Source organism: Ovis aries, chromosome 6 (genome assembly GCF_016772045.2).
Source record: "Ovis aries strain OAR_USU_Benz2616 breed Rambouillet chromosome 6, ARS-UI_Ramb_v3.0, whole genome shotgun sequence".
Classification (NCBI taxonomy): Eukaryota; Metazoa; Chordata; class Mammalia; order Artiodactyla; family Bovidae; genus Ovis; species Ovis aries.
Genome location: NC_056059.1, coordinates 97,877,335 through 97,889,078, shown reverse-complemented (window position 1 = coordinate 97,889,078; position 11,744 = coordinate 97,877,335). Strand labels below are relative to the sequence as shown.

Sequence of the window (11,744 nt, the reverse complement as noted above, 5' to 3'; positions counted from 1 at the left end):
GAGGAAGTTCAACTGAGGACAGAAGTCAGTGGCTAGTATGTGATGAAGAACCAAGGCAGATACCATCTTTCAGGACCACGTGGCCTCTGGTTCTTTCTATACGTCTGCTCATTTTTTCTCTCTCTCTTCCTTCACACTCAAAACCTATCTTCTCAGCTTCTCTGATCGACATGGTGCAAAAGGCTTCTCACTCTCATAATCAGATTTCCCCCTAGCTCTAGCCCTCTAGTCAAATGCTTAGAGACCTAGTATTCTAATTTACATTCAATTTTAATTCCCAGGAGAGAAAATCTAATTGATCAGTGCATCAAGTGTTTACCCCAGCTTTAATTTTGGCATTGGAGGTGGGGGTGGGGATTGTATAATATAAATTTGGCTGCAAAGGGGCCACCCTTGGTTGAGGAGAGGGTTTACAGAAAGGGGCCTTGGTTTGGCAGACAACTTAAAAGGTATTTACCACTTGGGTTTTTTATTAATTTATTGGACTGTGCTGAGACTTCATTGCTTTTGTGCAGGATTTCTTGAGTTATGGCGAGCAGGGGCTACTCTTCGTTTGGTGTGTGGGCTTCTCATTGTGGTGGCTTCTCTTGTTATGGAGCACAGGCTCTAGGCAAGTGGACTTCAGTAGTTGCTCAGGAGGGCTTCCCTGGTGGCTCAGAGGGTGAGGAATCTGCCTGCAATACAGGAGACCCAGGTTCTATCCCTGGGTCAGGAAGATCCCCTGGAGGAGGGAACAGCTCCCACTCCAGTATTCTTGCCTGGAGAACCCCATGGAGAGGGGAGTCTGGTGGGCTAAAGTCTAAGAGCCAGACACGACTTAATGACTAAAACACCACCACCAGGCTCAGTTGCTGTGGTGCATGGACCTAGTTAGTTAGTGCCATGTGGAATCTTCCTGGACTAGGGATTGAATTCCAGGGATTGTTCCTTACATTTGCAACTGGATTCCCATCCACTGCGCCAATGGGGAAGTCCACCATCCGGGTTTCTCATGAGTCCTCAGCATCAACTGGAGAAACAGGAGTTGGCTGAATACATAAGAAGGTATACTGTTGCTGGGGTCCAGCCCCAGTGGATCCAGGGTAATTCGAAGTGCTGACGACGTGGCGAGGAAAAACTTATTTATTTAGAAATATAAAGAGAGATTAGGAAAGAATAGTGTAGTAGGAAAATTAGTGGCGAAAAGATGCTGAATAACTTGGTTTACATGGAGAACTAATAAAACCGCAGGACAAGAGATTTGCACCATCTATGTTAGGCCACCAGCGCCTGTTTGAACAGCGGAGGGTGCCCCGCCTTGGGCTCCCTCTCTCATGGGTCTTAGAAGCCAGGGCAAGTAAGTAGACATGGAGAGCCTCCACGCCCCAGATGGGAATTCAGCCAGAAAATAGAGTAAGAAAAGACACGGGGGAACCAGTCTTTCCAGTGACTGGCCCATCCTCTATTGTCCGGAAAGGCCTTACATACTTTTGATTTTACATAGAGATCAGTGGATAATACAAAATTATGCAGTGTCAGCAGCCCTGACTCTTATTGAGACCAGGCTTTCTCTCTGCATACCTAGTTGTATACACAAGTCTTAGGTGATTTACATCATCTTCTGGCCAGAAGGCCAATGAACATTTTACGGCCCTTTTCTGATAAGCGTTTGTCAACCAGAAGTCTTATTTGCCTTAATAGTGTTGTTCTTCCCAAAGTCTGGTGCCACTGTCAGAAAGCACTAAATAAAGTTACATTCTTACATAGCAAGGATACAACAGTTTATAACAATGAAAGAAGTACAGTGATTTATAACAAAGAGAAAAGTAATTAACTCAAAAGTCTAGTGTTGCTAACATCAAAACTACTATATTCCTTTTTCTATATCCCAATTACATTGATTAATATCCTTCAGGTGCCTAAAAGATAAAGAATATGGAGGCCTGGCAGCAGTCATTGACTCAACAGTGAAACCCGTCACCAATACAATTTTTAGCTCTTTAGAAAAGGCTCTGTATCTTTAAGATGCTTTAAGCTTTGTGCCTCTCACAGTTGGGGGCCTGTAAACAATTTACAAGTTGTAAAAGTCCAGGCAGACCGGTCAGGTAAGTTAGAAAACCATCACAGGGGTTTAAACGGAGACATTCTTTTTATATGCAGGAGACTGTTAACTGGAGCCCTAAGTTAATTTGTTTTAGAGGCAGAAGAGTGGAAAGCACAGTACAATAAGGCAGGCAGACTCTGGTTTTGGGGGGTAGATGTTCAGGAAAACCCAGGGGGAACCCCTGAAGCCAGATCACGTCTTTGCTATGTCTGGCTTCCTTCCTCATGACCTTTGCCACGGGCGGGATTCCTTACGCTGGCTCCCGGCATACTGTAACTGGGTAAATGACCACACCTACAGAAGACAAATCATTGACACCCTGCCTAAGATGTCTGGAGAAAGTGGCTTTCAGATCTTATGAGTAGATCTATGATAGCTTCCAGTAAAGGCTCTATGTAGGCTCTGTCCTGATCAACATTTTTTCTTAAAGTCTTGAATTCCCTGGGCCTGGGGAATTTGTGTTTTCATTTTCCCTAACGTTCTTAAATCTTCTCTGCCTCCACCCCTGTCTGTGTGCAAGCGTGCTAAGTCGCATCAGTCATGTCCAACTCTTTGTGACCCTTTGGACTGTAGCCCGCCAGGCTTCTCTGTCCGTGGGATTCTCTAGGCAAGAATACTGAAGTGGGTTGCCATGCCCTCCTCCAGCGGATCTTTCCAACCCAGTGATTGAACCTGCACCTCTTATGTCTCCTGCGTTGGCAGTCAGGTTCTTTACCACTAGTGCCACCTGGGAAGCCCCCACCCCTGTCTACTCTCTGCTAATGATAGACTTTTTTATTTTTAATAGAAGTATAGTTGATTTACAATGTTATGTTAATTACCGCTGTATAGCAAAGTGATTCAGTTATACTTTCCTTTTAAATATTCTTTTCCATCATAAGATATTGAATATAGCTCTCTTTGATATACAGCAGGACCTTGTTGTTTATCCATTCTATGTATAAAACCTTACATCTGGCTAACCCAACCTCCCACTCCACCTCTCCCCCAACCGCCTCCCTCTTGGCAACCACAAATCCGTTCTCTCTGCTAACGACTGACTTCTTAACCAGGTGAGAAAAATAGAAGCAATCAGAATGTTTATCACTAAACCTAATGATTTACCTACATCTGGACTCATATAATCATCCTTCCCTCCTATAAAACATGTGAATCATCTCTACCCCACCTTGTGCATTGACCCCATTTTCCCTCACCTACTTAAGAACCCGGCTTCTGCAGTTTTCCCATTTGTACGCTACATGACCAGTTTCTGTCTTTCTACTGTATTATTACCATAATCATACAACCGTGCTATAATATACAAAGAAATCAGCCCCCACAAATAAGAGTTACGTCATCTAGACTGCCAGTTAGCTATAATGTTAAACTTTCAGCAGACCAAAAAACTTTTCTGGTCTGGTCCTCTTGAACAAATACTGTATCCCCTTTGAGAAATGATTTAGCAATCTTCACAAATGTCCTTCCAAATTTGTTAAATGATGGTCAACACCATAGAATAATATGCAATGTACTTGTTCCACTGGGGTCTTTCAGGATTTGAGTCTAGTTGTTAGTCTAGAAGCAATGAAAGAAGTGATATGGGTCTTGAGGAGAATCAGCATTCATCTGCAAAGCACCTACTTCAGGATAGGTCATTACAGGTTCTTCAGGCAAGGGGACACTAATCTCCAGACAGTTAGATGGATCAGATTGAAACGGAGCAGGACCATATGGTCCTTGTCCCCTAACCATGACCTCTGCCTGCCTTTTGCCTGTGGAAAACGTCAGTCAAAGAATAAGTTTAATCAGAGAAGTGAGAAATGCTGAAACAAAGGAAAAGAGTCATCAAAGGAGACTAATAATAATAATGTAGTCATTAAGCATAGTCAGGGACCTTTAGTTCTTTTTCAAGGGCTATAGATAATATTCTGAGCCACATCCTGCGAGCTGTCTTATAGATACCAAAACACCAGGTGGAGAAATTAACTACATGATGACCAGACTGTACCCAGGACTTGAGCTGCCACAATTCCAAGAACTGACTGCAAAGAAACGGGAACAAGTGCACCCCGGAACTGAAGATTAACTGTACCTAAAAAAACCAAAATGATGCTAGTCAGACCACTGATGACCAACTGAAGATGCCTGTTAGAGATGACTATGCTGTTTCTGCATGTAACCCCCTCAACCCTGTCTATAGAAGCTCTCACCCCCTGCTTATCATGGGGCGAGTCGGCCTTTGGACAGATGTTCACCACTCTTCCCCACCAGTTGCTGGCACTTGAAATATAGCAAGCTTTCCTTTCCACCAATCTGGCCTGTTTACTGGCTTTTGAGCGGTGAGCAGCCAGACCTCCCACACATACCTTTCAGTAACAGGATTCCTATTGCTGCTGGAACAAATTCTTACAAATCTAGAGGCTTAAAACAACACAAATTTATTATTTTACATTTTGGAAGGTCTCATTGGGCTAAATAAAGTGTCACATGGCTTCATTCCTTTTGGAAGCTCTAGGGGAGATTTTCTTTCCTAGGCTCTAGGGGAAATGAAAGTACACTTTTCTCAAAGCCAGTAGTGAACCTTCATATTTTTTGTATTTCCCTTTCTGCCTATGACCTTTTGCCTCTTGTAAAGGTCCCTGTGATTACACTGGGCCCACCTGGATAATCCAGGATAATCTTTCCAGTAAAGGAGACTTTATTTAATTAAACTGCACAATCCCTTCCACAATCCCTGCATTCAGTTGGGAAAGGTACACCCAACTGAATGCTGAGTTCCAGAGAAAGACAAGGAGTGACAAGACGGCCTTCTTCAGTGAACAGTGCAAAGAAATAGAGGAAAATAACAGAAGGGTTATCAAAGGTACGTTTCATGCAAAGATGGGCACAATAAAGGACAGAAACGAGAAAGACCTAATAGAAGCAGAAGAAATCAAGAAGAGATGGCAAGAGTATAGAGAATTGTACAAAAAAAGATCTTAACAACCCAAATAACCACCATGGGGTGGTCACTCACCTAGAGCCAGACATCCTGGAGTGTGAAGTCAAGTGGGCTTTAGGAAGCACTGCTGCCAATAAAGCTCATGGAGGTGATAGGATTTCAGCAGAGCTATTTATTTATTTTTTATTTTATTATTTTTTATTTTTTTAATTTTAAAATCTTTAATTCTTTCATGTGTTCCCAAACATGCACCCCCCTCCCACCTCCCTCCCCATAACATCTCTGTGGGTCATCCCCATGCACCAGCCCCAAGCATGCTGTATCCTGCGTCAGACATAGACTGGCGATTCAATTCTTACATGATAGTATACATGTTAGAATGCCATTCTCCCAAATCATCCCACCCTCTCCCTCTCCCTCTGAGTCCAAAAGTCCGTTATACACACCTGTGTCTTTTTTCCTGTCTTGCATACAGGGTCGTCATTGCCTTCTTTCTAAATTCCATATATATGTGTTAATATACTGTATTGGTGTTTTTCTTTCTGGCTTACTTCACTCTGTATAATCGGCTCCAGTTTCATCCATCTCATCAGAACTGATTCAAACGAATTCTTTTTAATGGCTGAGTAATACTCCATTGTGTATATGTACCACAGCTTTCTTATCCATTCATCTGCTGATGGACATCTAGGTTGTTTCCATGTCCTGGCTATTATAAACAGTCAGCAGAGCTATTTAAAAACCCTAAAAGATGTGCTGTTAAAGTGCTGTCCTCAATATGTCAGCAAATCTGGAAAACCCAGCAGTGGCTACAGGACTGGAAAAGGTCAATCTTCATCCCAATTCCCAAGAAGAGCACACTAAAGAATGTTCAAAGTGAGTGAAGTGAAGTTGCTCAGTCGTGTCTGACTCTTTGTAGGACTGTAGCCCACCAGGCTCCTCTGTCCATGGGATTCTCCAGGCAAGAATACTGGAATGGACTGCCATTTCCTTCTCCAGGGGGATCCTTCGAACCCAGGGATTGAACCCAGGTCTTCCGCACTTCAGGCAGACGCTTTAACCTCTGAGCCATCTAGAGTAGGTAAGAATGTTCAAACTACAACATAATTGTGCTCATTTCCCATGCTAGGAAGGTTATGTTCAATCACCCTAATAGTGGAAAGCAAAGAGGAACTAGAGTCCCTTGATGAAGGTGAAAGAGGAGAGTGAAAAACCTGGCTTAAAACTCAACTGGCAAAAAACGAAGATCTGATATCTGGTCCCATCACTTCATGGCAAATAGATGGGGGAAAAAATGGAAACAGTGACAGATTTTATTTTCTTGACTCCAAAGTCACTGCGGATGATGATTGCAGCCATGGAATTAAAAGATGCTTGCTATTTGGAAGAAAAACTATGACCAACCTAGACAGCAGATTAAAAAGCAGAGACATCATTTTGCCTAGTCATGATTTTTCCAGTAGTCGTGTATGGTTGTGAGAGCTGGACCATAAGGAAAGCTGAGTGCCAAAGAATTGATGCTTTTGAACTGTGGTGTTGGAAAAGACCCTTGAGAATCCCTTGGGTGCAAGGAGATCAAAGCAGTCAATCCTCAGTTCAGGTCAGTCACTCAGTAGTATCTGACTCTGCGACCCGACGGAGTGCAGCATGACAGGCCTCCCTGTCCATCACCAACCCCCGGACCTTACTCAAACTCAAGTCCATCAAGTCGGTGATGCCATCCAACCATCTCATCCTCAGTGGTCCCCTTCTCCTCCCGTCTTCAATCTTTCCCAGCATCAGGGTCTTTTCCAAGGAGTCAGCTCTTCCCATCAGGTGGCCAAAGGATTGGAGTTTCAGCTTCAGCATCAGTCCTTCCAATGAATATCCAGGACTGATTTCCTTTACAATTGACTGGTTGGATCTCTCTGCAGTCCAAGAGATTCTTAGGAGTCTTCTCCAACACCACAGTTGAAAAGCATCAATTCTTCAGCGCTCAGCTTTCTTTATAGTCCAACTCTCACATTCATACATGACTACTGAAAAAAACCATAGCTTTGACTAGACATACCCTTATTGACAAAGTAGTGTCTCTGCTTTTCAATATGTGGTCTAGGTTGGTCATAGCTGATTTTCCAAGGAGCAAGCATCTTTTAATTTCATGGCTACAGTCACCATTTGCAGTGATTTTGGAGTTCAAGAAAAGAGTCTCTGTTTCCATTGTTTCCCCATCTATTTGCCATGAAGTGATGGGACCAGATGCCCTGATCTTAGTTTTCTGAATGTTGAGTTTTAAGCCAACTTTTTCACTCTCCTCTTTCACTTTCATTAAGAGGCTCTTTAGTTCTTCTTCACTTTCTGCTATAAGGATGGTATCATCTGCCTATCTCAGGTGATTAATATTTCTCCCAGCATCTTGATTCCAGCTTGTGCTTCCTCCAGCCTGGCACTTCTCATGATGTACTCTGAATATAAGTTAAATAAGCAGGTTGACAATATACAGCCTTGATGTACTCTTTTCCTAATTCAGCCCTAGGACAGAAGCACAAGAGATTAAGAACAGGTGACTAGAGTACACAGAAGAACTATACAAAAAAGATCTTCATGACCCAGATAACCATGATGATGTGATCACTCACGTAGGGTCAGACATCTGTAATGCAAAGTTAAGTGGGCCTTAGGAAGCATCACTACGAACAAAGCTAGTGGAGGTGATGGAATTCCAGTTGAGCTATTTGAAATCCTAAAAGATGATGCTGTGAAAGTGCTGCACTCAATATGCCAGCAAATTTGGAAAACTTAGCAATGGCCACACAATTAGAAAAGGTGTTTTGAGGCCCCGACATGGTAGGGAACTAAGGATTGCTCGCCGTCTGGATGCAGCAAGGCAGGACCCAGAGATATCTGGCATTTGTACAACATGGCAGACATTGACAACAAAGAACAGTCTGAACTTGATCAAGATTTGGATGATGTTGAAGAAGAAACTGGTGAAGAAACAAAAATCAAAGCGTGTCAGCTGACTGTTCAGATGATACAAAACCCTCAGATTCTTGCAGCCCTTCAAGAGAGACTTGATGGTCTGGTAGAAACACCAACAAGATACATTGAAAGCTTGCCTAGGATAGTTAAAAGACGAGTGAATGCTCTCAAAAATCTTCAAGTTAAATGTGCACAGATAGAAGCCAAATTCTATGAGGAAGTTCATGATCTTGAAAGAAAGTATGCAGTTCTTTATGAGCCTCTGTTTGATAAGTGATTTGAGATCATTAATGCCATTTATGAACCTACAGAAGAAGGTGAATGGAAACCAGATGAGGAAGATGAAATTTCGGAGGAGCTGAAAGAAAAGGCCAAGACTAAAGATGAAAAAAAGGATGAAGAAAAAGATCCCAAGGGAATTCCTGAGTTTTGGTTGACCATTTTTAAGAATGTTGACTTGCTCAGTGATATGGTTCAGGAACATGATGAACCTATTCTGAAGCACTTGGAAGATATTAAAGTGAAGTTCTCAGATGCTGGTCAACCTATGAGTTTTGTCTTAGAATTTCACTTTGAACCCAATGAATATTTCACAAATGAAGTGTTGATAAAGACATATAGGATGAGGTCAGAACCAGATGATTCTGATCCCTTTTCTTTTGATGGACTAGAAATTATGGGTTGTACAGGGTGCCAGATAGATTGGAAAAAAGGGAAGAATGTCACTTTGAAAATGATTAAGAAGCAGCAGAAACACAAGGGACATGGGACGGTTTGTACTGTGACCAAAACAGTTTCTAATGACTCTTTAATTTTTTTGGCCCCTCCTGAGGTTTCTGAGAGTGGAGATCTAGACGATGATTTTGAAGCTATCCTCACTTCAGACTCTGAAATTGGTCACTTTTTACGTGAGTGTATAATCCCAAGATCAGTGTTATACTTTACTGGAGAAGCTATTGAAGATGATGCCGATGATTATGATGAAGGTGAAGAAGCGGATGAGGTAATGTTTACCAAATGAGCAAATAATTCTCTGTTTAACACATTGAGAAGCAAATTGAGTGACTTATGTATTCCATTGGTATATTCATTATTCCATGATATGGGATAAAAACTTTTTTTGGAAAAACGTGGTTTTAGAATTCTACATCCAAGCAATGTATGTATGAGGTTTCAATAAATAAACTGCAAAACCAAAAAAAAAAAAAAAAAGGCCAGTTTTCACTCCAATCCCAAAGAAAGGCAATGCCAAAGAATGTTCAAACTAGTGCACAATTGCACTCATCTCACACACTAGCAAATGCTCAAAATTCTCCAAGCCAGGCTTCAACAGGACATGAACTGTGAACTTCCAGATGTTCAAGCTGGATTTAGAAAAGGCAGAGGAAGCAGAGATCAAATTGTCAACATCCATTGGTTCAACAAAAAAACAAGAGTTTCATAAAAATACCTACTTTTCCTTTATTGACTACACCGAAGCCTTCGACTGTGTGGATCACAACAAACTGTGGAAAATACTTCAAAAGATGCGAGTAACAGGCCAGCTTACCTGCCTCCTGAGAAACCTGTATGCAGGTCAAGAAGCAACAGAACTCTACATGGAACAACAGACTGGTTCCAAATCGCCAAAGGAGTACATCAAGGTTGTATATTGTCACTCTGCTTATTTAACTCGTATGCAGAGTACCTCATGCAAAATGCTGGGCTTGATGAAGCACAAGCCAGTCTATCCTAAAGGAAATCAACCCTGAATATTCATTGGAAGGACTGATGCTGAAGCTGAAGCTCCAGTACTTTAGCCACTGGATGTGAAGAGCTGACACTGGAAAAGACCCTGATGCCGGGAGAGATTGAGGGCAGAAGGGGGCGACAGAGAATGAGGTGGCTAGATGGCATCACTGACTCGATGGTAATGAGTCTGAGCAAACTCTGGGAGATAGTAAAGGACAGGGAAGCCTGGCATGGTGCTGTCCCTGGGGTTGCCAAGTCAGACACGACTTAGCTATTGAACAAGAACCTTGAGTCTGAGCACCTGAGAACTCCCAAATCTGGTGTAAGGAGGTGATTGTTCTCAGGCAGCTGGTACAGGATGAGGCGTATCAAATAACTCAGAGACACTGCAATAAAGGCCTGGTTCCAAACAGCCCCAGGACAAGAAACTCATTCCTAAACCTTTGAGGCTTTCAATATTTGTTTGTTGAACCCTAACTTGAAACCCCCAACTTGTCTATACTATATTCTCTTTCAAGAATTATTCCCTTGAACTGTAGCTGCTAAAAACCAAAGAAGGCTCTTCCCTGATGGTCCAGTGGTTAAGACTCCAAGCTTCCAGTGCAGGGGTGCTTGGGTTTGATCCCTAGTCAAGGAACTAAGATCCCACATGCTGAGCAGCATGATCAAAAAAAAAAACCAAAAACAAAAAACATCTAAGTAGGACAACTATAAAATTAGTTAAAAGAAACTTACAGGTAGTTTATGAAGCAAAACCTGCTATTATTTGGCTTCAGCCTGGGAAAAGAAAGACGTCTGGAGGATCCAAGATGCCAGAACTCAGTCCAAGTCTAGATAAATCCTATCCACAGCAGTTAACCAAAATTTCACCCCAGGGCTTCAGAAAGGGGCAGGGAAAAGAGGAAAAACTACTGAATTTAATGAAAATGTTCATCTTATTCTTTATGGGAAATGTTATTATTAACCCAATTCTTGGTTTTATTTGCAATGATCCTTTGCTGTATCAAAGCGTGTTTTTCTTTGTAGAAAACGTCACTCTAGGAAAAAATGCACTCATATGACCACACATAAGAAACACTTTATTTGGAGATTAGCCTGTCATCAGAAGAAATAGTGGTGAGAGGCCTCTCATGACAACCACCTTCTGACTCATTTTCCTGCTACCGTTCCATGGTCCATACAACATCCAGAATGATCTAGATTACTTGAATCCAGATTATCGTTATCTGGATTCTTCTGGCCACTTTAAGAGGTCACATCCTCCCCCTGCTCAAAACCCTCCTATAGTTTCTCATCACATTGATATGAAAGTGAAGCGCTAACTACTGCAGCTTACAAAGTCCTGGGTGACCTGGTTTCTGGGTCTCTTTTAGGTATGCTCTTTTATGCTTTCTTGCCTTCACTCTGTTCATCCGCATTGGCCTCTATTGTTCACTGAAAGTGCCCAGCACAGCTTTGTCTTTGTCTTGTAAAGTCTTTGCTGAGCCATGTGTATGACTTTCTTCCCCACCTCCTTCAGGGCTCTATTTAAAATAGTACCTCCCTTAAGGGTCTTCTCTGAACAATGAATCTAAAATAGCACAACAGCAGGAATTCCCTGGTGGTCCGAGGGCTAAGACTCTGAATTCCCAATGTAGGGAACCTGGGTTCGATCCCTGGTCGGGGAACTAGATCTCACATGCTGCAACCGAGAGTTTGCATGCTGCAATAAAGCCAAAAAAAATACATACCCTATCTCTGTGTGCATATTTAGTTGCTCAGCCGTGTCCGATTCTGCAACCCTATAGACTGTAGACCGCCAGATTCCTCTGTCCATGGAGTTTTCCAGGCAAGAATACTGTGGTGGCTTGCCATTTCCTATTTCAGGGGATTTCCCCCCAACTGGGATAGAACCCAGGTCTCTTGCATCTCCTGCATTGGCAGGCGGAGTCTTTACTGCTGTGCCACCTGGAATGCCCCTACTCTGTCTCTAGTACCTTGCTAATTCTTCCTATCATTATACTAGATTATACTTCCTAAGATTATACTACGTTTTGCCTATTGTTT

At 42.4% G+C, this 11,744-nt stretch overlaps 1 long non-coding RNA gene and 1 pseudogene across 1 annotated transcript in view; one reads left to right on the top strand and one right to left on the bottom strand.

Annotated features, from left to right (window-relative positions):
• Positions 1-446: 446 nt before the first annotated feature.
• The window catches only part of LOC132659973 (uncharacterized), a 16,010-nt gene continuing 4,712 nt past the window's right edge, over positions 447-11,744 (bottom strand). The window contains exon 2 of the long non-coding RNA XR_009601097.1: positions 447-7,517. This is a non-coding gene — a long non-coding RNA (uncharacterized LOC132659973). The remainder of the gene's footprint in view (positions 7,518-11,744) is intronic.
• On the top strand, positions 7,894-9,083 carry LOC101108834 (nucleosome assembly protein 1-like 1; annotated as a pseudogene).